The following is a 27,780-nucleotide window of genomic DNA, read 5'->3' as shown; positions in this document are numbered from 1 at the left end:
ATAACACAAACAGGAATAACAGTGCCCCTCGTCAGGCAGTTGTGGCAATCCGGAGTGGAAAAAGGGTGCCTCGGGCAGGGCGAGGGGGCTTATGCCTGTAATCCCAGTGCTTTGGGAGGCTGAGGTGGGAGGATCACTTGAGGCCAGGAGTGCACTATGATTGCGCCACCGCACTCCAGCCTGGACAACACAGCAAGACCTTGTCACTAAAGAAAAAAAAAGGAAAAGAAAGGATGTCTCAAATGTTCTGTCATTCCTTCAACACATATCTGAATGCCTGCTCTAGGCCACTGAAATAATGAGGAAGGCTTAGGAAGAAGTAGCAGCACTTAGCCCCGGCCGCATGTGGGGGCTTAGGGAACAGGAAGAATGCAGGCTGGCTCTCCAGCTCCTGGGCTGGGTACCACAAACCACCAGCATCAGGAGTATGAAGCCTTCCTTTCTTAACCTAAAGGACTTGGTGTCCAATGCCTAACCTATATCCCTCAGGAAGCAGAGTGGTACCCATCCTACTGCCCAACCCTCCAAGTTGACCGTGACCCTCCTGCACACCCCGGAGAGGCATGCCTCACTTAGCAGCATGATTTCTTTCATTGTTAACTTCCAAAGACGTTCCTGGACCAAAGAACGATCCTCACAAAAAAAAAAAAAAAAAAAAAAGGCAAAGGCAGACACTTCTGAGGCTGTCAAGTTACCCAAATAGGGTAGCTGGCCTCAGCCCAGGGCCTGCTGGGGATCCAACTTTCACCCGACATTTGGATGGGGTAAAAGTTGAAATTTACACAAGGTAACAAATATTTGAAGCTAGCAAGCAGAAAAAAGTCCTTACTTATGTTAAGCAATCAATTTGTTTAAAAAACATATCCTGTACATGTCGTCAAAGAAATTGGTAATAGTGGTGGCATCTGGAGAGGGGAACCAAGTGAGAAGGACTCTACTCTGTATCTGCACCTTTTCAAAAAAAAAAAAAAAAAAATAGAGACAGGGTCTGGCTGTCACCCAGGCTGGAGTGCAGTGGTGCAATCGTAGCTCACTGCAGTCTCCACCTCCTGGGCTGAAGCCATCCCCCCACCTTAGCCTCCTGAGTAGCTGGGACCACAGATGCACTCCACCAGGCCCTACTAATTGTTTGCAGAGACAGGGGTCTGGCTCTGTTGCCCAGGTTGGTCTCGAATTCCTGGTCTCAAAGCAATCCTCCCACCTCGGCCTCCCAAAGCACTGAGATTACAGGCGTGAGCCACGGGGCCGGGCCCATTTGTGCCTCTTTAACTTTGCATCGTGTGCTTATATCGCTTATTTGTAAAAACAAAACAAAAAAATGTCTTCACAAGAAAAGCTCAAGACTGGCAGAAGACAAGTGAGGCCTCTGTAAAGTGTGTTGGAGAGATTCTCTCCAACACACTTTAAACAAACAATCTCGAACAGCCATTTTAATTCTTAAAGCACCAATTCTTCCGGAATTCAAGTTCAGGCTTCCACCAGCAACAGATCTCTGGCCTGCCAATAATAACCATGCAGAGTGACTAAACATTTTTTCCAACAAAGGAAAAAATGCAAACGATCAAAGTGCAGAAGCAGCCCTTGGCCCGCGGAGGCTCCGGTTTCCGCCTCCCGCCGCCGCCGCCACCGCCCCTGCGCCTTTAGATTTCGGGCAGCAAGTTTAATTGCTCGCTTGGAAAGCGTCCTCGGAAGGGCACCGCCAGCAACTGCGGCTTCGCGCCCCGCCCCTTCCCCCAAGCCCCGGGCGGGCGTCACGTGACGGCTGAGAAAAGTAGGGGAAAGGTCAGCAGCAGCCCCGCCCCCGGGCTGGCGTGTCCCAGGCGCTCGGATCCTGTTCCACCCGCCGTGCCCACAGAGACCTTCCGGAGCGAGTTGGCGCGCGTCCCTGTGGCCACCCCAGCGACAGCGGGAGAAATGCAACGCACCTCTCCGTGGGAAGGTCGAGCCCTGCGGTGCCCAGCTGTGGGGACAGCTCGGTGCTCAGTGCTTCTGATGACAGATGCTGCATCCAACGAGCCAGAAACGCAGGCACCGCGCTCAAGAGCCCAGGGCGCGTCTAAAAGGGGCTCCCTGTGAAGCCCCAGTGAAAACTGACGGTGTTTTTATGAATGAGCACGCGGGGCCAGGGTTGGGTAAGGGCAGGCCCTCGTTCCAGGACTCCCCGGAGGCCCAGCTTGACCGCTCGGTGACCACTGGTCCGGGGCCGGGGCCAAACGCAGCAGCCGCAGCAGCATCGGAAGGGACCCAGTTTAATTCTCTTCCCCTCCAGGGTAGGCGGCTTGTTTTTAGTACCAACTCGAAACGTTATTTTGGCCTGTGCATGATGTCAATTTCTGCCACTTTGAAACAAAGTGTGTGCACTCCCAAACCTGGCCCTTTTTATTGTTTGATTCCAACTGTTAAGATAGAGTTCAAGTGCAAGGTCTAGTCTAGCAATGCTTCACAGGAAGGAAACCAGTAATTTACATGCGAAAAGCAGGCCACAGGTTCTTGGTATTGAGGCAAAACCAATCCAAAGAACCAGCTGTGAATGCTGATGGTCCCCAGACCAACTGACAGCTGGATGCTCGCTGGCCTCAGCGGTGTGCATTCTCAGCGACACTAATGTCCTCAATTTATTGCTACGTTCACTCGGTCAGAGTCTCCTTAAAGAATTTGGAAAGGCCTGGGGGTGGGGGTGCTTCCTGGCATAAATAAAAGACCAGTGCTCAGCCATTTTTTATTCACTTGGTTTGTGGCTTAGAATGAAATAAACATGCTTGCATATCTGGAATGACCAGAAACCGGACACCTGTGGAAGAAAATGGTGTAACAAAATACACCGTTGCAAAAGGTAAAACCGATTTTCATTTTATTCGGTAACTTACAAAGTTACCGGCTTCCTACTAAAATCTGCCCTTAAATATTTTATAACACACGGAGCCGAGAGGAACCGAAAGCCTGTGCCGAGTTGGGAATATTAACTTTGTTATGTATTTAACCTGGTAATTAGTTGGGATTTTTAACTCTCTGAGTTGTTTTCTTTTTTTAAAGTAAGATCAGCCCTCATCTTTGAGTCCTGCGGCTTTAACGAAAGCCAAGGGCGGATTTACATTATAAAGACGCTGACCCACGGCCTTTCCTGACAAACCGAAAGAAGCCGGCTGTTGGCTGGCCGCGGCGGTGGCTCCGAGAAGGGGCTGCCCCGCGTGGCCCTGACCGCACCGTCGGGCTCGCAGGCCAAGTTCGCCAGGGCACGGCCACGTGACACCCCCACCCTCCCGCGGCCCCGCCGCTCCCAGCCCGACACGACCTTGGGCACATGCTCCGCGCCCACCTGCCCTTGACCCAGCGCTGCACGGGAGAGGCTGCGGGGCGCTCCCAAGCAGGCACTGGGACCGGCACCCTCATCCTGCTCACCGCAGCGCTCGGACCGCGCCTGGAGTCCCTGCGCCAAGGGCGTGTCCCGACGGCTGCACTGCGAGGGCGGGCGTGGGGAGCGGGACCGGGGAGACGGACGCTGGGATGGGGTCAGCGGCGCCCTGCCGAATCCCGAGGGCCGAGCATCCCTCCCTCAGCCGCACTGCACCTGCGCGCAGGTGACCAACCCACGGGCGGACCCCCAGACCCAATCCTCTCCAGAGCCAGGGTGGGATGGGCAGGGACAGGAGCCGGAGGCCCTACTGGCCCCGGGCGAAGGCATCCTGGAAAGCATCCAGAGCCTCCAGCATCCCTCCCGCGGCCTCCCGCAGGCTGACCGACCCCTGGGCAGACCCTCAGACTCAATCCAGTCCGGGGCGGATTAAGGAGTGGGAGACAAGGGAGCCGGTGGCCCCGTTGGCCCCGGGCCGGAGGCGTCCAGCCAAGTCCGGAGGGCCGAGCATCCCTCCCGCGGCCGCACGGGACCCGCCTGCGGATGGACCGACCACCGGCGGACCCTCAGACCCAATCCCCTGAGGGACATGGGGAGCCCCGGCCTCTCTCTGGGTTCAGGATCTCCACAACCCCGCCGTCCGGGGGGAATACCGGGGTTCCTCTCGGCGCCCCGGTTCCGGCGGCGTCCCCCACCAGGTCCGGTTCCCGGCAGCCCCGCGCCCCGCCGGTCCCCGGCCCCCGCAGCCCGCAGGGCCGCCCCGCCACCCTCCCCACCGCGCGCGACCGGGCCTCACCTAGTCAGCTACGGAGGTGCGGCAGCGGCAGTGGCGGCGGCGGCGGCGGCGGCGGTGGAGTGAGCGAGCGGCGAGCGGGCGCCGGGGAAGGAGGGCCGCGGGCGAGGCCGAGCGCACCCGACGCCGGCAGCAGCGGATTGGCTGAGGCGGGTCCGGCTGCGGCGCCTGCAGGCGGGTGACTCCAGGCGCGCGGAGGGCGGGCCCGGGGCCTCCGCGGGGCGGAGCGTCCGCGGGGAGAGGAGGGGAGGGAAACTGAGGCTCGCGCGGGTGCTCGCGTCCTCGACCTCTGCCAGAATGGGGTCTAGGACGAGATTCCTCACCCTCCGAGCCTCAGTTTCCTCATCCGTAAAACGAGCCATCTCGTGGAGGCCGTGCGCGTAAAATCGCTTAGCTCCGTGCCTGGCTGATGCTCGCGACTTATCTATCGGCACTGCCCCGTGTAATGCTCCAGGCACCCCGTAATTGTATTCACCCCCGACTCCTTCATGCAGACAAGGGTCGCGGGCCAGGAAGTAAGTTACCCGACATCACCGAGCTGAGGAGCAACCGATCCACAGGGAGTGGTGGCGCGCGCCTGTAATCCCAGCTACTCGGGAGGCTGAGGCGGGAAGATCGCTTGAAGCCAGGAGTTCGAGGCCAGCCTGAGCAACGTAGCGAGACCCCGTCTCTCTAAAAAAAAGCGCGGGGAAGTGATAGATCGGACATTGGGTCCAGATCTGATTCCACAGCCCATGCCCCAAATCAGACCTTATACCACGAGTGACCGTCATCGCGATCCGGAGGCAGCGTGGCTCCTCATCTAGCTAGGATAAAAATGCCTCACTTGAGGGGCTTTGGTGAGATTTACTAAAATAATTCTTCCAGCGTCAAGAACATAATAGGTGCTGGGAGAGGAGTAGCTGGAGCCCAGGGCAGAGTGACTGAAAGACCCTTGTGCTGGAGCTCGGGAGAGGGGCCGGGAGCGGGAACTGAACATCCACCGGTCCCAGGAGTCTAGGGCGAGCGCAGCTGCAGGGGACCCGGGGGGTTGAGGGGGAGGGAGAGGGGCCCCAGGCATAACAGGAGGGCCAAGGGGCTCTTCCTGACCGGGAGCCACCCCTCCCCTATCTTTGCCCGCAATGCTTCCAGGCGCGAGCCGGCGGCTCTGCATACAGCAGGTGCTCCATAAATGCACCGATGTTATGAACAAAGACTCTTTTAAACCTCTTTTATGAACCCTGCTCTTTTTAAGTTCGATCACTTATTCTAGTTATGAAAAATCCATGTTTGCAACCATCCTTCTCTCTCTGTCATTTGGTTGTTACCGCAGAAGAATTTAGAAGAGAAAATGAAAGTTCTCCTTTGATCCCGCCCCCCACCACCGCTGCAGTTAACTCTCCCTGCGGTTCCCGGGCTCGCTGTTTTAAACGCAGGCAGGATGCAAGCTGTCTGTAAGGCTGTTTTGTTTTCACTTGGCTTACGTCGTAGACAGTTCTCTGTGGGGGGACGGAGATGACCACCGGCCTTCCCAAGGCTGCATAAGATTTCCTTTGACTATGCTGTGATCCATTTACGCGGCCCCCATTGGACAACTAGGCCCTCCTCCCCGCCCCACACCCCACCATTGCAGGTATAAATAAAAGCTGCGTTGGCCGTCGATGTACCTCCTGGAGCTCCTGATTCTCCTGTAGGATAGATTCCTGGAGGGGAAGCAACCAGGCACGTGAGACATTTTGGTAACACAGGCCAAGCTACCATGCCGAAAAGCTTACCAACTTCCACTGCCACCCGCGCGTGCAAGCGGGGCCCTGTCTCCGATTATGGATTATTTTAATCTTTGCCAATCCTAAAAGGAGGTGTGGGGGAGGGAAGAATCTGTCATCTCTCCTTTTAATTTGCATTTCTTTGAGGTTAGAAGTTGGGGGTTTGTCCCCCTGCTGGCGCTTGTCTGGACCACCAGTGAGCCCAGGCACTCGACCCCCGCAGATTTCACCGCCCCAAGAGGCCGGTGGGCTGGGCCAGGGCACAGGTTCCTGACGCGCGGCTGCACCCCACAAGCCCTGGCGGCTCTCGCGCGTGAGGCTCTCCTTGCACGTGGGCCTTCGCGGTTTGCACTACGGAAGCTGGACTGTCATTCTCACCGCAAATGCCCTTCCCTCCTTTCCCTGGAAACTCAGCCACCGACATGTCCCCGCTCCAAGGTCACTTCCTCCCTCGCTCAGCGCCCCGGTGCGCGCCCAGCTGGGATTGGCCCCGCGCCCTGTCTGTTCCCAGGGCTCTTCGGCCTTGACCGTGCGCCCTTCCCTGCGCGCCGCCTCGGTGCCACCTGCAGGCCGGGCGGGGCAGGGACAGGGACCCAGTCTGTGGGGACGCCGAGGCGCCACGCTCACCTGTGCCATGGTGGCCGGGCTCTCGGCAGCTGCAAGGAGCCCTCGCCGGCCTGCGACTGCAGCCGCACTGGGGAGGCCTTACTCCCTTCCCGCCGACCACGCTGCAGCTCTCCTGCCCGGGTCTGCCCCTCCCGCGGCTGTGTAGCCGAGTCTATTAATAAAGAACCAGAGAACCAGACCTCGCGGGGAGCTCCGGGCCTGAGCCTCAGTTCCCTAGGGCCAAAAACGTCTCCATGTCTGCCTCTGAAACTAGAATAATCTTTCTCAAGCCTTGTTTTTTACAAATTCCGCCCCAGTTTGAATACTGTAGCAATTGCCTACCATAGCTACAAGAAAACTTTTCTTTTTAATGCAGGTAATGTTTTTATTTATCGCTAAGATTTCTCTTTTTACTAAAAAAATACTTTTTTAATGGAAAAATCCAAACCTTTTTATTCATTCATTCATTCATTCATTCATTCATTCATTCATTCATTCATTTTTGAAACAGGATCTCTCTCTGTTGCCCATGCTGGAGGGCAGTAGCAAAATGACACTGCAGTGTTGACATCCCAGGCTCAAGCAATCCTCCTACCCCAGCTTCCTGAGTAGCTGGGACCACAGGCAAGTCCCGCCATGCCTGGCTAATATTTTGAAAAATCCAAACGTTTGAAAAAAATTAACCAGAATAGTATAATAAAGGCCTATACAACCAAAACTGAAGGTCAACCATTATGGAGCTAGGGCCAAGGTGTATGCCTGTGTTCCTACCCACTCCTGCCCAGTCTTACTGTTTATTTTAAAGCAAATTCAGAAATCCTACCGTTATGTCCACAAATTCCTTTTTTTTTTTTTTTTGACATGGAGCCTTGCTCTGTCCCCCAGGCTGGAGTGCAGTGGCGCAATCTCACCTCACTGCAACCTCTGCCTCCAGGGCTCAAACGATTCTCATACCTCAGCCTCCCGAGTAGCTGAGATTACAGATGTGCATCACCATGCCCGGTAATTTTTGTATTTTTAGTAGAGACAGGGTTTCACCATGTTGACCAGGCTAGTCTCCAACTCCTGATCTCTGGTGATCCATCTGCCTCGGCCTCCCAAAGTGCTGGGATTACGGGTGTGAGCCACTGCGCCCAGCCCTCAAATTCTTGAGTACAAACCTCTAAAAGATAAATATTCTTAACTAAAAAATATGACCATACTATCGTTGTCCCACCTAAAATAGATGAACAATTGTGACAGAAAATGGTAAACCCAGTTGCCTGCCAAGAGCACAGCTGAGTCCCCACTCGATCTCGCCAGCCTCATTTCTTGCTGGCAGCTCCCATCAGATTCTGATCCAGAAGTGTGTACGATTTCTTGGAACTCAGCTCTGATATCCCCATAGGAAACAGTGTTGAAATCTCAGCGTGGTGTACTTCCCTCTCCTCTCCAAAGCCTGTAGTGCCTCTGACCTTGCACCTTGGGCCTCTAGGTGTTGAGTAAATTTGGTCAGTTCCACTTTGCTGAGTCTGCATCACCAGGCTTTCATGAGGACAGAACGGGGTGATGCAGACGAAAGCACCTGCACGCAGCAAGAGGATGTGCACGGAAAGGACTCAGAGCAACAAGTGCACTGTTTTCTTAACGGAACAGGTCTGCTCTGACGCAGGATCAGAACACATTATTTTGTTGTTGTTTGTTTGAGATGGAGTCTCTCTTCGTCACCCAGTCTGGAATGCAATGGCGTGATCTTGGCTCACTGCAACGTCTGCCTCCCAGGTTCAAGCGATTCTCCTGCCTCTGCCTCTCGAGTAGCTGGGAACGTGCCACCATGGCTGATTTTTGTATTTTTACTAGAGACAGGGTTTCACCAGGTTGGCCAGGCTGATCTCAAACTCCTGACCTCAAGTGATCTGCCCGCCTCAGCCTTTCAAAGTGCTGGGATTACAAACATGAGCCACCGCACCCAGCCCAGAACACGTTCTATCCCGCTGCTCCTGGACGCTTTGCTGCCCATCTGTGCTGCCCATCTGTGCCTCAGTTTCCTCACTTAAAAGAGGACCAGCTGGGTGCGGAGGCTCACGCCTGTAAACCTAGCACTTCGGGGCTGAGGCAGGTGGATCACCTGAGGTCAGGAGTTGGAGACCAGCCTGACCAACATAGTGAAGCCCCATCTCTACAAAAAATACAATAATTAGCTGGGCGTGGTGGCAGGTGCCTATAATCCCAGCTACTCCGGAGGCTGAGGCAGGAGAATCACTTGAACCTGGGAGGCAGAGGTTGCAGTGAGCCGAGATCGTGTCACTGCACTCCAGCCTGGGCAACAAGATTGAAACTCAGTCTAAAAACAAAAAAACAAAACAAAACAAAAAAAGAGGACCTTGACCCAGGGCACTAATGAGCAACCTTTCACCACTCTCCCTCGTCCCTTCAGAGCCGGACTCCGCTCTGTTTCTTCTGCACCTCTTAGTCCCCGGCACCCTGGCTGGCCCATTGAGGCACAAGGAAGGTTGGCAGGGGGTTGCCTTCCTGGGGAGGCAGCACAGTGAAGAAGCAAGAACGGAGATTGGGAGAGGGTGCAGCAGGCCACAGGGCACAGAGCTGAGTCTGGCTGGCTGCATGGGTGCCTCACCGCTCATCTGGCCTCGGTTTCCTCACTTCAAAAAAAGAGGATGGCCAGGTGCGGTGGCTCACACCTGTAATCCTAGCACTTTGAGAGGCTGAGGCGGGTGGATCTCTTGAGGTCAGGAGTTCGAAACCAGCCTGGCCAACATGGCGAAACCCCATCTCTACTAAAAATACAAAAAAAAAAAAAAAAAATCACCAGGCATAGTGGTTGGCGCCTGTAATCCCAGCTACTTGGGAGGCTGAGGCGGGACAGTCACTTGAACCCAAACGGCAGAGGTTGCAGTGAGCCAAGATAGTACCACTGCACTCCAGCCTGGGCAACAGAGTGAGACTCCATCTCAAAAAAAAAAGAGAGGACATTGACCCTGGGCACTAATAAGCAACCTCTTCACCACTCTTTTCTTTCTGATCTTATTCTGATTAGTTCATTTATTTGGAGAAGCAGTCATATTCTGGTGTTGGGAGTGTGAACTCCAGAACCACTCAGCCTGGGTTCAAATCCTGTCTCTGCCACTTACTAGCCGAGTGATCTTAAACCTCCCTGCACCTCAGTTTCCTCATCTGTAACATGGGAAAGAAACGGAAGCTGCCTTGGAGAGTTGTAATGAAGATGAGTAACTGATCGGCGTGCTTAGAGCATTCCCTGGTACACAGTAGGTGCCACATAAGCTTTAGCTGTGATTATTATTCCCCCCACCCCGTCATGAGTCCATGTTTTAAAAGCTGCTGCCCTCCCAGATCAGAGAATGTTGGAAAAAAAGGAAAAAATATCTAAATGAATAAACAAACACTGTTGCCTATAAACAGCACATTTGATGAGGGAATAACTAATTTCCCGGTGCATACAGCAGAAATATGCAAAACTGCCAGCTGGAGCCTATAACCAGCATAAAATTCGCTCATTCCTTTAAAAGATGCTTATCAATAAGCACAGTGGCTGCCAAGACACTGTGTACTGCCAGCCAAGAACCAAAAAGCTGGGCATTTTGATCTATACAGGTTAATTTCAGATAGATGAGGGGTCTCTTTAAGGCCATTTGAAATGGTCAGAATAGTTCAAAGGTCACTATTACTCCCTCCTCAGTTTCCCCAGTCATCTCTGAGGCCCCCATCTACCCAGCCTACTTAGAGAGTATGCGTTCAGGCCAGGACCTGAGCTTCTTCATGGGATCAGAGCAGCGTGCTGGGCCCAGAGCAGGCAATGCCTTAATGGATGCTATTGAAGCTGGTATCTCGACTTGCCCATCACCAGGGCCAGGGCAGTCTTGCTCCTGACTGCTGTGCCGGCAGCCCAGACACTGGGACTTCATGCACAGGGAGGAGGTGACCCTCCTGTAGCTCATTTTAGCAGACACCTGAGTTTTTAAATGAAAGCATTGGCAAAAGGTCTTCTATGTTAAGGACATAAATCCTCCCCTTTGGAGGTGGAGGTAGAGGTAGAAGGAGAATGAGAGAGGCAGGTAATAACTTGAGTCTTTATAGTTTTTAAATTTGGAAGGGCCGGGCGCAGTGGCTCACGCCTGTAAACCCAGAACTTTGGCAGGCTAAGGTGGGTGGATCACCTGAGTTCAGGAGTTCGAGACTAGCCTGGCCAACATGGTGAAACCCCATCTCTACTAAAAATACAAAAATTAGCCAGGCATAGTGGCACACGCCTATAGTCCCAGCTACTTCGGAGGCTGAGGCAGGAGAATTGCTTGAACCTGGGAGGTGGAGGTTGCAGTGAGCTGAGATTGTGCCATTGCACTCCAGCCTGGGCAACAAGAACAAAATTCTGTCTCAAAAAAAAAAAATTTGAAACAGGGAGTCACTGACCCTTGGAAAACCCGATGATGGCTACAAATGCTATCCCTGGAAACACACACACACACGCACACACACGCGTGCACACGCACGCACGCACACACGCACACACACACGCACACACATACAGTAAATCACTCCAGTCATGGCCCTTCCAAGACCCGTCTATAGCCTCCTGCCCCACACAGGTTAAGAAAAAATATCCAAAACTTGGAAATAAGGCAAAAGCATGTCTGAATGTGATTTCAGTGTCACACTTGATCATTGCCTAACTGTCCCATTCAAGGATTCGCTCATTTTCTAGGGAACAGTAACTTGGACAAGGCCCCAGAGTCTGTGAAGTTACATGTGAGCTGGTAGATTTTTGTCCAACAGAAATTCAAAGGATTTCCAATTGATGTAAAAAAGAATTCCCCAAGGTTATGATTTTATTGCCCTGCAGAACATTAACCAGTTTTGTAGCAATCTTATGGCAGCTTTCTTTTCTTTCCCTTTTATTTTTGAGATGGAGTTTCACTCTGTCACCCAGAATGGAGTGCAGTGGTGTGATCTGGGCTCACTACAACCTCCGCCTCCCAGATTCAAGTAATTCTCCTGCCTCAACCTCCTGAGTAGCTGGGACTACAGGTGCCCGCCCGCTCAGTGGCTCTGTCTCCAGCCTGGCTCTCCTTTGAGCTCCCACCCTGCCACTCTGGCATCACCTTTCTGATCCCCTTAAATCCTCACTAGAGCCCACCCTCACCCCTCACCCCTACTTCCACCCCCAGATAAATGACTTCATTCACTTGCTCCCTGCAGCCAAGTTACCCAACCGGAGAAGTCAAGTCTCGGTTGCCAGCAAAGCAGGGCCACAAAGAAAAGAAAAATTGGGGTGTGTGGGGTGTGTGTGTGTATGTGTTTTCTATGTCAAAGCAGCAAATAGGGCATGGTGGCTGACGCCTATAATCCCAGCACTTTGGTAGGTCGAGGTGGGTGGATCACTTGAGGTCAGGAGTTCAAGACCAGCCTGGCCAACATGGTGAAACCCCATCTCTACTAAAATTACAAAAAAAAAAAAAAAATTAGCTGGGTGTGGTGGCACACACCTGTAGTCTTAGCTACCTGGGAGGCTGAGGCAGGAGAAGCGCTTGAACCTGGGAGGCAGAGGTCGCAGTGAGCTGAGATCATGCCACTGCACTCCAGCCTGGGCAAGAGTGAGAATCTGTCTCAAACAAAAACAAAAACAAAAAGAAAAAAAGAAAAGAGAGAAAAAAAAAAGAAAGCAAATACCTATCAGAACCTCGGTGGACTTTTTTTTTTTTTTTGAGGCGGAGTCTCGCTCTGTCACCCAGGCTGGAGTGCAGTGGTGCAATCTTGGCTCACTGCAAGCTCCGCCTCCCGGATTCACGCCATTCTCCTGCCCCAGCTTTCTGAGTAGCTGGGACTACAGGTGCCCGCCGCCATGCCCAGCTAATTTTTTTGTATTTTTAGTAGAGACGGAGTTTCACCGTGTTAGCCAGGATGGTCTCGATCTCCTGAGCTCGTGATCTGTCCGCCTCGGCCTCCCAGAGTGCTGGGATTACAGGCGTGAGCCACCGCACCTGGCCAATGGACTTTCTTATGCTTATTTAACAGTTTAGCACACATCTTTATGAGACAAAGCAGCGAATGTAAGAAACCGCGTTTACTCATTTCTGTTGGCAGCGTCATTTCACAAAGACCCTGATTCTGATGGCAGCTCTCCAGAAGGATGCTTTGAAGACAAAACAGGACAGAGCCCATGGCCCCCAGGCCTCTTGCCTGAGTTACTATATTTCTTAAACGATAAGTGACCCTAATCCTTGCCTTTTTCTGCATATAAGATGACGTCAGCTGGGTGAAGTGGCTCACGCCTGTAATCCCAGCACTTTGGAAGGCCGAGCCAGCCAATCACCTGAGGTCGGGAGTTGGAGACCAGCCTGGCCAACATGGAGAAACCCTGTCTCTACTAAAAATACAAAGTTAGCCGGGTGTGGTGGCGCACGCCTGTAATCCCTGCTACTCGGGAGGCTGAGGCAGGAGAATTGCTCGAACCCAGGAGGCGGAGGTTGCAGTGAGTCCAGATCACGCCATTGCACACCAGCCTGGGCAATAAGAGCGAAACTCCGTCTCAAAAGAAATAAAAATAAATAACGTCTAACAAGGTTAGTGATTATGACTCTGTAATCTATAACCAAATATGGCCAAACCCAGCTTCTGATGTGATTCTGCGTCAATGTAACTTCTGAGAAAGTTTGATGTGATTTTGCACACAGGGAACCTCCACCACAGGTATATAAGGTGTGACCTGAAACACCGTGGTGGAGCAATATGATGGAACCGCTCTCGGGCTATAGGCCTCGGTCAATAGTCCTCAGCAAGATCTCTGAATAAACTAACTTTAAAGCTTCAAAATCTTGATATTTTTTTTCTTTAGTCGACATCTTTCAAATTACATATGAAGAGGTTGCCATAAACCTTTTAGCACTTAGGACCCGGAAAGATTTTTTGTTGTTTGTTTTTTGAGACAGGGTCTCCCTTTGTCACCCAGGCTGGAGTGCAGTGGTGCAGTGGCACAATCTCAGTTCCCTGCAGCCTCGACTTCCTGGGCTCAAGTGATCCTCCTGCCTCAGCCTCCCCAGTAGCTGGGACTATAGGCGAATGCCACACCCGGCTAAGTTTTGTATTTTTAGTAGACAGAGGATTTCACCATGTTGCGCAGTCTGGAGGTCCTGGAAAGAGGAAAGATCTGAATCTGGCCCTGGTCTTACCCATATTCATTCATTTGATCACGCATTCATTCATTCTGCAAATATGTATTGAGTTCCTACACTTGTGCCAGCACTATTCTAGACACTGGGACTCTCAGGGAGTGAACAGAGCATTTTAACCAAGCTACAAATTCTAGTGAGAGAGGTGGTCAAGAAACAGATTCATGTGAAAAGGGCAAAGGAGGCCAGATACGGTGGCTCACGCCTCTAATCCCAACACTTTGGGAGGCAGAGGTGGGTGGACCACGAGGTCAGGAGTTCGAGACCAGCCTGGCCAACATGGCGAAACCCCTGTCTCTACTAAAAATACAAAAATTAGCCAGGCATGATGGCAGGTGCCTGTAATCCCAGCTACTTGGGACCCTGAAACAGGAGAATCACTTGAACCTGGGAGGCAGAGGTTGCAGTGAGCTGAGATTGTGCCATTGCACTCCAGCCTGGGCAACAAGAGCAAGACTCCATCTAAAAATAAAAATAAAAATAAAAAATAAAAAAATAAAAAGCAAAGGAGAAAAACAAACCAGGGAGTTGGGCAGAGTGTGGCTCTGGCATGAGGTGGGTAGGGACTAGCTTACAGATTTGATAGACGATAAGCCCCCTAGGGCTGGAGACCCTGGAAACCAGAACCGGATACAAAACTTGGGTTTCAGAAATGTTAGCTGAATGACTGAGTGATGGTTGGGATGGACAGGTGGAGAGTTGGGGCTCTGCAGGCTTAGCTGCCTGGTGCCCCTCCATCTGGCCCTTCCCTTCCAGGCCCTCACCGCATTTCCATGTCTCCCACAGGAACCTCTAAACGGTCCCCATGCGTGCCCTTCTTCACGGTCACCTTCTGTGCCCCAACATCTTTGAGGCAATCTGTGGCCTCCAGGCAGAACAGGCTTCAAAATTTGTCAAGCAAAGTGAAATGAAGGCTGAGACCTTTGATCAAAAACTATGAAGAATTTCAAGCTGAGGTGGGAAGATCGCTTGAAACCAGGAGTTTGAGACCAGCCTGGGCAACAAAGCCAGACCTTGTCTCTACCAAAAGAAAAAAAAAAAAATTACCTGGTGGTGTGCCTGTCGTCCCAGCTACTTGAGAGGCTGACGTAAGAGGATGACTTGAGCTTGAGCCCAGGAGTTCGAGGCTGCAGTGAGCTATGATCGCACCACTGCACTCCAGCCTGGGTGACAGAGCTCTCGGGACTCTGTCTCCAAAATAAATAAATACATAAAATTAAAAAAAATTTTAAAAAACAAGAAAGGAATTTCAAGCCAGTGACTGCAGAGCATGAAACTAACCACGAAACCCTGTTAAGTTCTCCCCTTGTGTGACTGTGCGAGTTGCATTTCCCGGAAGCTGGCCCTTCCTCTCAGGCAAGCCGGAAAGACCTCCTAGAGATCTGCACCCAAACGACCTTTCCAACCTGGGCTCACAAACCTCACTGGGCTCTGTACTCCCTCCACTCAAGACCTCACCCCACATCCTGCCTCTGAGCATCTGTTCTCGCTGTTCCCTCTGCCCAGAGTGCCTTTCCACTCACTTCTTCTTGTCTTTGTGCACAGCCATGGATCAGGTGCCAGGAGAGGAGACGGAGGCAAAGCAGGGCCAGTCAGCTCTCCAGAGAAGACACTCTCAGAGGGCAGTTGCAGCCTTACCCCACTGCAAGGCTCAAGCAGAAGCTTCCTCTGCTGCAAAATGGAGCAGCCATAAGAACCACGGTGCAGGATCTGAGGTGCAACTCTGCTAAGCTCTCTTTTTTTTTTTTTTTAGAGGAAGTCTTGATCTCTTGCTCTGTTGCTCAGGCTGGAGTGCAGTGGCAAAATCTCGGCTCACTGCAACTCCACCTCCCGAGTTCAAGTGATTCTCCTGCCTCAGCCTCCCAAGTAGCTGGATTACAGGTGGGCGCCACCACGTCCAGCTAATTTTTGTTGTTGTTGTTTTGTTTTTTGAGATGGAGTTTTTGCTCTTGTTGCCCAGGCTGGAGTGCAATGGTGTGATCTTGACTCACCGCCACCTCTGCCTCCCGGGTTCAAGCGATTCTTCTGCCTCAGCCTCCCAAGTAACTGGGATAACAGGTATGCATCACCATGCCCAACTAATTTTGTATTTTTAGTAGAGATGGGGTTTCTCCATGTTGGTCAGGCTGGTCTCGAACTCCTAACCTCAGGTAATCCACCCACCTTGGCCTCCTAAAGTGCTAGGATTACAGGCGTGAGCCACCATGTCCGGCCATTTGTGTATTTTTAGTGGAGATGGGGTTTTGCCATTTTAGCTAAGCTAGTCTCGAACTCCTCACCTCAGGTGATCCGCCCGCCTCGGCCTCCCAAAGTGCTGGGATTGCAGGCATGAGCCACTGCGCCTGGCCCTGCTAAGCTCTCTTTTTTTAGATCTACTGAGATTTGACTCACATACCATAAAGTTCACGGTTTTCAAGTGTACAGTTCAATCAATTTTGGTATATACACAGGGCTGTGCAACCACCACCGCAATCTGATTTCCTAAACATTAGATTAGGAAATCTAATCCCTAAACAAAACACCCAACCCATTAGCAGCCATCCTCCCCATGTTCCCCACCCGGGGCAGCCACCAGTCCACTTTCGGTCAAATTCACATATGGATTTGCCTATTTTGCACATTTCATAGGAATGGGATCCTACAATATGTGGTCGTTGGTGACTGCCTTTTTTCACTGAGTATCATGTCTTCAGGGTTCACCAATGTTGTGGCCTGGGCCGGTGTTTCACTCCTTTGTGTAGCTGAATAGTACTCTGTCCGGACAGACCACATTGGATGCGTCCATTCACAATATGACGGATGCGCACAGCACTTTCAGGAACCAGCTCCCAGACTGCCTGTTGCGGGTGGGTGTGGGTGCCTGGACCTCCCACGCAGACCTTGACCCTGAAATATAACCCAATGGCTGTCTCCTTTCCCTTCTGGAAGATTCCCACTCAGCCTTCAAGGTCCACTCGGAGGTCACTTGCGTCCCCGCATTACCACAAATCGACATAATCCCTTCCTCCGCTGTGCTTCCAGTGAGGCTTCTTCCTTGTCTAAGACCCACCCGTCTCTCCCTCCTAGCCGCTCCAGTCCGGAACTGCGATTGTCCTGCTTCTGGGGTCCTGGGCGTCTCCAACCCCCCAAAACGTTTGTGCATTGGAAAAATGGGGAATTGGCTGGGCGCTAATTGGCTGCCGGAGAAGCTAATTCTTTCCTTGAAGTCACAGGTTTGGGACGGAGGAAAGAAGAGCTGGGGTATTTTGGCGGTAGGGACCGGTGGGGAGGAGGAAGTGATCCTCCTCTAAGGCCCGGGGTGGGGGGAGGTGGGGTGGGAGCGGCTGACCGGCCGAATGGCCCTGCTCTCTTTGTTTTTCATGCAACATAATTCGATGGCCAGTCCAGGCTCTGCAGCCCCCTCCGCTGTCGGCCCGGGCGCCCGCGCAGGACCGCAGAGGGGCTGGGGGTCCAGGGCGCAGTCCAGGTCCGGGGAGCCCGCGCAGCCGCGTGTCCTTCCCTCTGGGAAGGAGCTGGCGGAGGCTGGGGAGGAGGCGTGCGGGTGTCCCCTGGCTTCCTCAGCTCCTCTAGACGCCCATGGACAGCCCCAGTTCCGTCCCAGGCTCTCTCCCTCGGCTCCTCTTTTTTATTTATTTATTTATTTATTTATTTATTTATTTATTTATTTATGATGGAGTCTCGCTCTGTCGCCCAGGCTGGAGTACAATGGCGCGATCTCGGCTCACTGAAACCTCTGCCTCCCCGGTTCAAGCGAATCTCCTGCCTCAGCCTCCTGAGTGGCTGGGATTACAGGCGCGCACCACTACACCCGGCTAATGTTTGTATTTTTAGTAGAGACGGGGTTTCACCATGTTGTCCAGGCTGGTCTCGAACTCCTGACCTCGTGATCCGCCCGCCTCGGCCTCCCAAAGTGCTGGGATCCTCAGCTCCTCTTTTGCAGACGACGAGGCGCAGGGGTGAGTGGGGAGGGCGTCCTCGGTGAGCGCGCGAATACTCTCCCGAGTCAGCTGGGTCGGAGGCGGCTGGCAGGAGAGGCGCCCCTCCACCCGGGGGCGATAGCCGAAGGTGGAAGTTGGCCCAGGCTGCGCCGAGAGGGAAGAAGTTAGACCGCAGGAGGGACCGACGGGCAGAGGCGTGAACCCCTCAGTCGCCCCTCCGGAGTGTGAAATCGCCCCTTTGCCCAACGCCGGGCTGGGACTGGGGGTGGGGAGAGACGGAGCGGGGATGGCCGCCCGCTGCCTGGTGCGCTTCCCGGAGCTGCGCAGAGCCCCGAGACCCGGAGGGAGGACTGAGCGCTCTGCGCGAGCACCCCCTGGTCGCCTGCGTGCGCTGAGCACCGAGCACCTTTTCCTGCTCCGGGTGTTCGCGGTCCACCCTGCAGCCCAGCCCCGGCGGACCCGCCCCCAGCCCGGCCCAGCGCCCCCAGGGGCTCCCGGCCCGCCCCGTCCGGGCTGGAGGGACAGTTCACTCCCCGGGCTGGTTGCTCCGAGCCCCCTTTATTAGAAGCATTCCTTGTGGAAAAACAGGAAACACTGACCTGTAAAACAAAATGCTTATTAAAATCGCCTGGAATCTTGTTGCCTGATTACTATGCCGCTCTGCTTCCTGTTTTTGGTCTGTGCTACTTTCCATGTAGTTTTCTCAACTGTTTTTGTGCGCGCTAACAAAATGGAAGTCATTTGGTATATAAGCGTTTTCGCTCGTTGTTTTTTAACGTTTATATTTTTAAACGTTGTTTTCCTCGAATAATAAATGCAATCTCTTGAGAAGACACCGAAACTGAACAGCGAAGCCCCACGGACCCTCTCCCTCCCACACCCTTCCACTCCCCCTCTGGAAGTAAGCACAGTTGTGAGTCGGCTGTGTATTCTCCCAGTCTTTTTCGCATTTTATATACCGTGTATATATCTAGAAATACGTAGTTTTATTTAGGGGTCGCTTTAATGTAAAGCAGATGGGGTTGTAGATACAGTTCTAGAACGGGCTTTCCCCCACTTAACAGGGAGTTCAGAAATTGCTTGGCCTAGACCTGCTTGTTCTTTTTTTTTTTTTTTCTTGAGACGGAGTCTCACTCTTGTTGCCCAGGCTAGAGTGCAGTGGCGCGATCTCAGCTCACTGAAACCTCCGCCTCCCAGGTTTAAGCGATTCTCCTGCCTCAGCCTCCCAAGTAGCTGGGATTACAGGCATGCGCCACCACGCCCGGCTAATTTCGTATTTTTAGTAGAGATGGGGTTTCACCCTGTTGGTCAGGCTGGTCTTGAACTCCCGACCTCACGTGATCCGCCCACCTCGGCCTCCCAAAGTGCTGGGATTACAGGCGTTGAGTCACTGCGCCTGGAATGGACCTCCTTCCTTCTTAACTGCGTAATAGATGTGCCACTCACAGCTGGAATGCACCTTCGTTTATTTCAAGCATTCTCTGTTGTTTTTAGTTTGATTCCAGCTTTTCTCTATCCAACCCTTCAGCCCCTGTGTGCACCAGCTGAATGAACTCCAGGCGTCTCCTAGGTGCAGGGAGTGTGTGCAGTCAGGAACAAACAGACACATTCCACCATCGCGGGGCTTGGGCCCGCAAGGGCAATGAACCAGTACACCGGAGGTGGATGAGGAGGGGATATTTTATTTTCTGAGAAGAGGATATACTGGGATCATTACTATGGTTCAAATACCAGATCAAAATTAAAAAGTATCTAGAGGCCACGTGCGGTGGCTCACGCCTGTAATCCCAGCACTTTGGGACGCCGAGGTGGGCAGATCACTTGAGCAGGAGTTCGACACCAGCCTGGGCAACATGGCAAAACCCCATCTCTACAAAAAATTACAAAAGTTAGCTGGGCGTAGTGGCGCTCGCCTGTAGTCCTGTAGTCCTGACTACTCAGGAGGATGAGGTGTGAGGATAGCTTGAACTCAGGCAGCAGAGGTTGCAGTAAGGTGAGGTGGCGCTATTATATTCCAGCCTGGGTGACAGAGCAAGTCTGTCTCAAAAAGAAAAAACAAAGAAAAAAGTATCTAGAGAAAAGTCTTACTCCCATCCCTGGCCTATATGACACATGGTCTCTCGTGTATCCATCAGAATTTACTTATGAAAATAGAAGCAAAAACGAGTACCTGTATGTGTTTGCTTCGTTTCTCATGGTGAAGGGAGCACGCTATCACCCGTGCTCTGTGCTTGCATTTTAGAATCTACTTCTGCGTCTGGGTGCTCATTTCCATTAAGTAAATAGAGAGCTTCCAGGTTCGTTAACTTTATTTATATATGCTGCCTAAAGGGACAAAGTGCTCCATCATAAGGATTTATTTTACCACAATGATTTGTTCCCTGTGACACAAGAGTCTTCCCAATCTTTTGCTCCTATAAACATTGTTGCAATGAATAACTCTGTACAAAGGTCAGGTCTTCACCTGTAGGCCTCATCCCTTGGGTGGATTCCCAGAATTGTGATTGCCGAGTCAAGGCCACGGTACAGACAGTGTTGACGTCTTTCACCGAGTTGCCCTCTGTATTAGTGAAGACCTCAAGAGAAACAAATCCAATAGGATATATGTGTACATATGCGCGCACACAAACACACACAGAGAGAGAGAGAGAGATGGGAGGGTGGGGAGAGAGAGACTGAGATTTATGGTAAGGAATTGAGAAATGACTCCCCAAATTATGCAGGCTGACAGTCCCAAGATCTGTAGTCAGTTGCTAGAAACCCAGGAGAGCAGATGCGGGGAAAGAGCCACATCCCCCTTCCAAAGCAGTCAGGCAGCAGGAATTCCCTCTTGCTTGGGGGAAGAAGGTCAGCCTTTCGTTCCACTTAGACCCTCAACTAAGTGGATGGAGCCCATCCGAGGTAGCAGGGCCCTCTCTGCTCTCCTCAGTCTCTGGATTTCACTGTTCATCTCATCCAGAAACAGCCTCACAGGCACACCCAGGATCATGTTTGACCAAATATCTCGGCACCCTGTTGCCCCATCAGGCTGACACATCAGAGTAACCATCACGTCTCCCCGTGGGGATTGTCCTGTTCCGTGGTCCCCTTGCCCAGGTGTGAGGGTTTGCACAGGCCTCGCCAGAGTGCCTGCCGAAATGTGGACATTCCTCTGTCTGAGAAGTGAAAAGTGGTATCTTGGGGGCGGTTTGCATGTGCATTATTTTCATTGTAAGTAAGCTTGAGGCCGGGTACGGTGGCTCTCGCCTGTAATCCCAGCACTTCATGTGGGTGAGGCGGGAAGTCCTCTTGAGCCCAGGAGTTTGAGACCAGCCTGGGCAACATAGCAAGACCCCATCTCTACAAAAATTAGCTGGGTGTGGTGGTGTGTGCTTGTAGTCTCAGCTACCTGGGAGGCTGAGGTAGGAGAATCACCTGAGCCCTGGAGGTTGAAGCTGCAGTGAGCCGTGATTGTGCCACTGCACTCCAGCCTGGGCAACAGAGCAAGACCTTGTCTCAAAAAAAATAATAAATAAATAAGCTGAGCATCTTCTTTTTTTTATTAGATGGAGTCTTGCTCTGTTGCCAGGCTGGAGTGCAGTGGCTCAATCACTGAGCATCTTTTTACAAATGTGGGGGCCATTTGTATTTCTTTTTTTTCAGTATACTGCTCACATGCTTTGCCCAGTTTTCTATTAGGCTGTTGCTCTTTATAGATTGAGCTGAAAAAAATTTATTACCAGTGTGTCCTAAAAACAGTATTGAGATATAGTTCACCCTCTAAAGTATATTTCAATGGTTTTTAGCATATTCAAATAATTGTGCAACATGATCACAATCAATTTTAGAAAATTTTCCTTACCCCAAAAGAAACCCTGTACCATTAGCAAAATCACTTCTCATTTCCCCCAACTCTCCCAGCCCCTGGCAACCACTAATATACTTTCAGTCTCTATCAATTTGTCTATTCTGGACATTTCATACAGATGGAATCATACAGTATGGGATCTTTTGTGTCTGGTTTCTCTGCGTAATGCTTCCGTCCAGGTTGTGGTATGTATCGGAACTTCATTCCTTTTCATGGCTGAATAATATTCCACTGTGTGGACGGACCACATTTCAAGTCTCCTTTCAGCTATGGATGGATGTTTGGGTTGTTTCCACTCTGGTTATTATGAGTAATGATGCTGTACACGTCTGTGCACATGTTTTTTTGTGGGACATATGTTTCCAATTCTCTTGGAATGGAATTGCTGGAACCTGTTTCAGGAATTGCCAGAGTGTTTTCCAAAGTGGCTGTACTATTTTACATTCCCACCAGCAGAAGCAGGGCCACTGTGAGGGCCCCACTTCCTCCATGTCCTCACCAACACTTATTACCTAGAGCTTTGATTATAGCCACCCTCGTGGGTGTGAAGGGGGTTTCATTATGCTTTCAAGTTGCATTTCCCCAATAACCAGTTTGTCTTTTTATTTGCTTTTTTTAAATTAATTAATTTATTTTTTGAGATGGAGTCTCCCTCTTGTCATCTAGGCTGGAGTGCAGCGGTATAATCTCAGCTCACTGCAACCTCCGCTTCCCAGGTTCAAGCGATTCTCCTGCCTCAGCCTCCCGAGTGGCTGGAACTACAAGCATGCACCACCACGCCTGGCTAATTTTTGTATTTTTAGTAGAGACGGGTTTCACCATGTTGGCCAGACTGGTCTCAAACTCCTGACCTCAAGTGATCCGTCCACCTCAGCCTCCCAAAATGCTGAGATTACAGGTGTGAGCCACCACGCCCAGCCTGTTTGCTTTTTTTAACGTAGACTTTTTCTGTAGTCAAACACTTTATTCTTCTATGGCGTCTGAGTTTTGAGTCATAGATAAAATTGTCCCTGCTCTAAGATTCAAAAGAAACTTTCCCATATTCTCTTCTAGGACTGTTATGCTTTCAGGCTTTCCATTGAAAACTTGGATCCGGCCAGGTGCGGTGGCTCATGCCTGTAATCCCAACACTTTGGGAGGCCGAGGTGGGTGAATCAACTGAGGTCAGGAGTTCGAGACCAGCCTGACCAAAATGGAGAAACTGCGTCTCTTAAAAATACAAAACTAGGCTGGGCGCGGTGGCTCACGCCTGTAATCCCAGCACTTTGGGAGGCCGAGATGGGTGGATCACGAGGTCAGGAGATCGAGACCATCCTGGGTAACACAGTGAAACCCCATCTCTACTAAAAATACAAAAAAATTAGCCAGGCATGGTGGTGGGCGCCTGTAGTCCCAGCTCCTTGGGAGGCTGAGGCAGGAGAATGGTGTGAACCCAGGAGGCAGAGCTTGCAGTGAGCCGAGATCGCACCACTGCACTCCAGCCTGACAGACAGAGCGAGACTCCATCTCAAAAAAAAAAAACAAAACCAAAATTAGCCAGGTGTGGTAGAACATGCCTGTAATCCCAGCTACGCAGGAGGCTGAGGCAGGAGAATTGCTTGAACCAGGTAGGCGGAGGCTGCCGTGAGCCAAGATCATGCCATTGCACTCCAGCCTGGGCAACAAGAGTGAAACTCTGTCTCCAAAAAGAAAAAAAGAAAAGAAAAAAAAGAAAACTTGGATCCACGTGGATTTTATTCTGGTGTCTGACGTGAAATATGCATAACTTTCTTCGATTTTCCCAAGGTTGTGCCGTGTGTGTCCCCGGCAACCTGGAGGAAAGGATTTGCTCGGGCAGTTAGCCCAGTGTGGGGAGGTGACATTTGCAGAGACCGAAGACAGGAGGCACAGTCTCCTCCATACACAGAGACCACAGATGGAGACAGTTGCATGTGCAAAGGTCTCAAGGTGGGAGGAAGCTCGGCTGATTCCCAGAACAGCAAGGCCAGTGCGGCTGTAGGTGCTGAGGAAGCAACGAGGACAGGGATGGGTTCCCAGAGGGGCCAGGCCATGTAGGGCCTGGTAGGTAACTGTGGAGTCTGGCTTGGATTTGGGCTCTAATGGTACCGAGGAGCTGCAGGTAAGATCTTTAAAACTGTTCACTTGATAAGACCCAGATGGGAAACTGGGGGGCCTCAGGGTATGGACAGTTCAAATTTTGCTGCAAATTGGCTGGGCGCAGTGGCTCACACCTATAATCCCAGCATTTTGGAAGCCGAGACATGTGGATCACTTGAGGTCAGGAGTTTGAGACCAGCTGACCAACATGGTGAAACCCAGTCTCTACTAAAAATACAAAAATTAGCCAGGTGTGGTGGTGGGCGCCTGTAATCCCAGCTACTTGGGAGGCTGAGGCAGGAGAATCACTTGAACCCAGGTGGTGGAGGTTGCAGTGAGCCAATATCGTGGGACTGTACTCCAGCCTGGTGACAGAGTGAAACTCCATCTCAAAAAAAAAAAAAAAAAAAAAAATATTGCTGCAAATTGCAAATTGCAAATTGTTCTCCAAAAAACTATATTATTTTCCCTCACCTTTCACTTTATGTTATTTCCGTATCATTTGCTATTTTATTAAATATTTCTGAAGCATGGTTTTTAATAACTGCATGGTTTCTTAAAAAACATATTTATTGAGATATAGTTGATATATAGTAAACTATACATATTTAGAGTGTACAGTTTGATAAGTTTTGACATCTGTATATACCTGGGAAACCATGACCACAGTCAACATAGTGAACACATCCATCACCCCCCCAAAAGTTTCTTGTACCCCATTGGGGTGTTTCCCTCCTGCCACCCCCAGGCAGCAGCCCATCTGCTTTTTGGTAATGATTACCTGGTGCTTCTCACCATATGGCTGCCTTGTAATTATTTGAGCATTCCTCTACTGTTAGACATCCATGCTTATCCCATTTTTGCTATTTCAGCTAGGAAGAGCATTCTCATACATACAGATATCTTCATATGCTTGATTATTTTCTTATGACAAATTCTAGAACTGGTATTTCCAGACCAAAGGTTATGAATGTTAAGAATTTGGAAGCAATTTGCCCAATCTTGTTCACAAGGCTTGCTAGGTATGACATGCACTTTCCACTTGATTTTCTTTCTGAAAAGTTGAATCATTGTAATGCTGAAAAAAAAATACCCTCCAAACGTGGCTCAGATGTTTCTGCTTGGACCTAAGAAGTGGCTATTTTTGGAAAGGTCCTTTTGTGGCTGTGAAGGAAACAAATATTCCCTCTTCCTTCAGATCCTGAAGTACTCAGTACCTTGGTGGAGTTTGCTGTGGGAGCGCCCAATAGCCTGCCCTCTGCCATGTCCCTTTCTACAGAATTCAGGAGGCTTCTGCAACAAGGATAGTTCAACCCCCTTCAACTCCGCAGGCTTCTCTGGTGGAGGCAGGGACCTCCAGAGTGACTGACAGTAGTTCCAAGGCAGGGGGAGTGGGAGAACTGGCCTCTCAGTAACATTACCTGCCAGGGGCCCTCTACTTCCCAGGTGTGGAAACCGAGGCTTAGAGAAGGGCGAGGACTGGCTGAAAAATCCCATAGCAGATGAGCAACAGAACTGGAACCAAACCCAGCTCTGCTCCACTCTGATGGCCACAACAGCCCAGCAGGTGGTCTGAGTGGTGCTGGGGACACCGGATGGGACTCAGGTGAGATGTGAACACAGGGGTTTTATATCCACAGCCAGGTATTTATTTAATGTGTATCAATAAGTAGCTGTGACATCGAGGCTAGGATTTCACAGCTGCAGTGATGTACGACAAGGTTAAAGGAGCGATTTAAGCTAAAAAGTGAAAGAAATGAGGCTGGGTTCACACCTCTAATCCCAGCACTTTGGGAGGCCAAGGCGGGTGGGTCACCTGAGGTCAGGAGTTAGAGACCAGCTTGGCCAACATGGTGCAACCCTGTCTCTACTAAAAAAATACAAAGGCCGGGTGTGGTGGCTCACGCCTGTAATCCCAGCACTTTGGGAGACCAAGGCAGGAGGATCATGAGGTCAGGAGATCGAGACCATCCTGGCCAACATGGTGAAACCCCGTCTCTACTAAAATACAAAAAATTAGCCAGGCGTGGTGGCACACGTCTGTAGTCCCAGCTACTTGGGAGGCTGAGGCAGGGGAATCACTTGAATCTGTGAGGCGGAGGTTGCAGTGAGCCGAGATTGTGCCACTGCACTCTAGCCTGGTGACAGAGCAAGACTCCATCTAAAAAAAAAAAAACAAAAAACAAAAACACAAAAATTAGCTGGGCATACAGTAATCCCAGCTACTTGGAAGGCTGAGGCAGGAGAATCGCTTGAACCTGGGTGGCGAAGATTGCAGTGAGCCGAGATCACACCACTGCACTCCAGCCTGGGGCACAGAGTGAGACTCCATCTTGAAAAAAAAAAGTGAAAGGAATGAAAGAAGTGTGAAATGATCACACCCATGGTCATAGGCTACCGCAAAAGAGTCCAGAAACAGTGAAAATAGGCAGGGGCCTCACTGCTCCACCTTGACTTGGGCAAGCCCTTCCCCCTTGCAAAGACACCAGGTAAGATGGGTGGCTGCAGGTGGCAGTCCTGGGCTTGCAGGTGCCCCATCCTCACACACGCGCATACGCACGCAGGGGCATACACTGCAGAGGCTGCAAGACAGGCCTCCTCTCCAGCCCTACACCCGACCTGAGCTTCTCCCCACACTCCAGGGAAAGACAATGACCACTGGTCCCAGGTGCCAGGTGCACATGGCCACGTGGAAGGCTGGGGACGTGACGAGAAGGAGGCAGGGCTGGAGAGGGTCTCTGGGGGTGACAGGGTGTTTAGAAGCCCTTAGGTGCCCTGCCCCCCACGTCCAGTTGGGTCAACACTGGTGGGCTTTGTCTTGACAGGATGCCAGGATGAGGGACAGGACTCTGGGACCATGCCTTGTCACAGCAACACCAGCAGGCCCTCCTTGGCCCCAGCCTTCTGACCACCCTGGCCTGTGGGAGCTCTGGGCCTTCCCGAAAGCCTCCCACTGCTACCTGCACTGGGCACTGCCAACAGCCCGCCAGGCTGCTTTACCTGTAAACTGCTCCGGAGGATCACCAATACGCTAGTTTCCTTTCGCCTGTTCTACACCGTACATCCTGTACCACCATTCCCATGCCTTTTGCTTCTTTCTTTCCCTCCTTTCCTATCTTCCCTCCTTTCCTACCTTCCCTCCTTCCCTCACTCCCTTTTCCCCTCCCTCCTTTCCTCTTTCCTTTCCTTTCCTCCCCTTCTCCTCCCTATCTCCTCCCCTTCTCCTCCCCTTCTCCTCTCCTCCCCTCCCCTCCCCTCCCCTCCCCTCCCCTCTCCTCTCCTCTCCTCTCCTTCCCTTCTGTCTGCATTTGGTCAGTCACTCTCTACCTTTTTGTTGCTGTTGTCACACCATTGGGCCCTACTTTCATTTTGATTTCTTATTCTTTAAAAGAAAAAAAGTAGCCGGGTGCAGCGGCTCACGCCTATAATCCCAGCACTTTGGGAGGCCGAGGTGGGTGGATCACCTGAGGTCCGGAGTTGGAGACCAGCCTCACCAACATGGAGAAACCCTGCCTCTACTAAAAGTACAAAATTAGCCGGGCGTGGTGGCGCATGCCTGTAATCCCAGCTACTCCAGAGGCTGAGGCAGGAGAATGGCTTGAGCCCAGGAGGTGGAGGTTGCTGTGTGCCGAGATTGTGCCATTGCACACCAGCCTGGGCAACAAGAGCAAAACTTCATCTCAAAAAAAAAAAAATATATATATATATATATATATACACACACACATATATATATAGAAAGAAAGAGTCATCATTCCAGCATCCGCCTCTGCCTTCTCCTCCCCAGATTCCACTAGAGGAATGTCTAGTGGGGACTCTCCTCTAGCCCCATTCATGTTGAGTGTGAGCACACGCACACCTATGCACACACATGCGCACACACGCACAGGCACACACACACCCGTGAAGGCATGTAGGCCAGCCCTTTATGGCTTTATCTCCCCGTGTTTTTGCTTTTTTTTTTTTTTTGAGACAGAGTTTCGCTCTGTCTCCCAGGCTGGAGTGCAGTGGCACAACCTCGGCTCACTGCAAGCTCTGCCTCCCAGGTTCACGCGATTCTCCTGCCTCAGCCTCCTGAGTAGCTGGGACTACAGGCACCTGCACCACGCGTGGCTAATTTGTTTTTTGCATTTTTAGTAGAGACGGGGTTTCACTGCATTAGCCAAGATGGTCTCAATCTCCTGACCTCAGGATCTGCCTGCCTTGGCCTCCCAAAGTGCT

General features: G+C 51.5%; 1 protein-coding gene across 1 annotated transcript in view; it reads right to left on the bottom strand.

The window, feature by feature from the left end:
* CPT1A (carnitine palmitoyltransferase 1A) overlaps nucleotides 1–4,293 on the bottom strand; it is an 87,330-nt gene extending 83,037 nt beyond the window's left edge. Inside the window, exon 1 of the mRNA XM_054439228.2 lies at nucleotides 4,149–4,293. The gene's annotated coding sequence lies outside the window, so the exon portion shown is untranslated. The remainder of the gene's footprint in view (nucleotides 1–4,148) is intronic.
* Between the last annotated feature and the right edge of the window lie 23,487 nt (nucleotides 4,294–27,780).

The sequence above is a fragment of the Pongo pygmaeus genome, chromosome 9, assembly GCF_028885625.2.
Source record: "Pongo pygmaeus isolate AG05252 chromosome 9, NHGRI_mPonPyg2-v2.0_pri, whole genome shotgun sequence".
In the NCBI taxonomy this organism is placed as follows: domain Eukaryota; kingdom Metazoa; phylum Chordata; class Mammalia; order Primates; family Hominidae; genus Pongo; species Pongo pygmaeus.
Note: the sequence above shows the minus strand (reverse complement) of the source record. Positions and strands in the feature narration are given on the sequence as shown.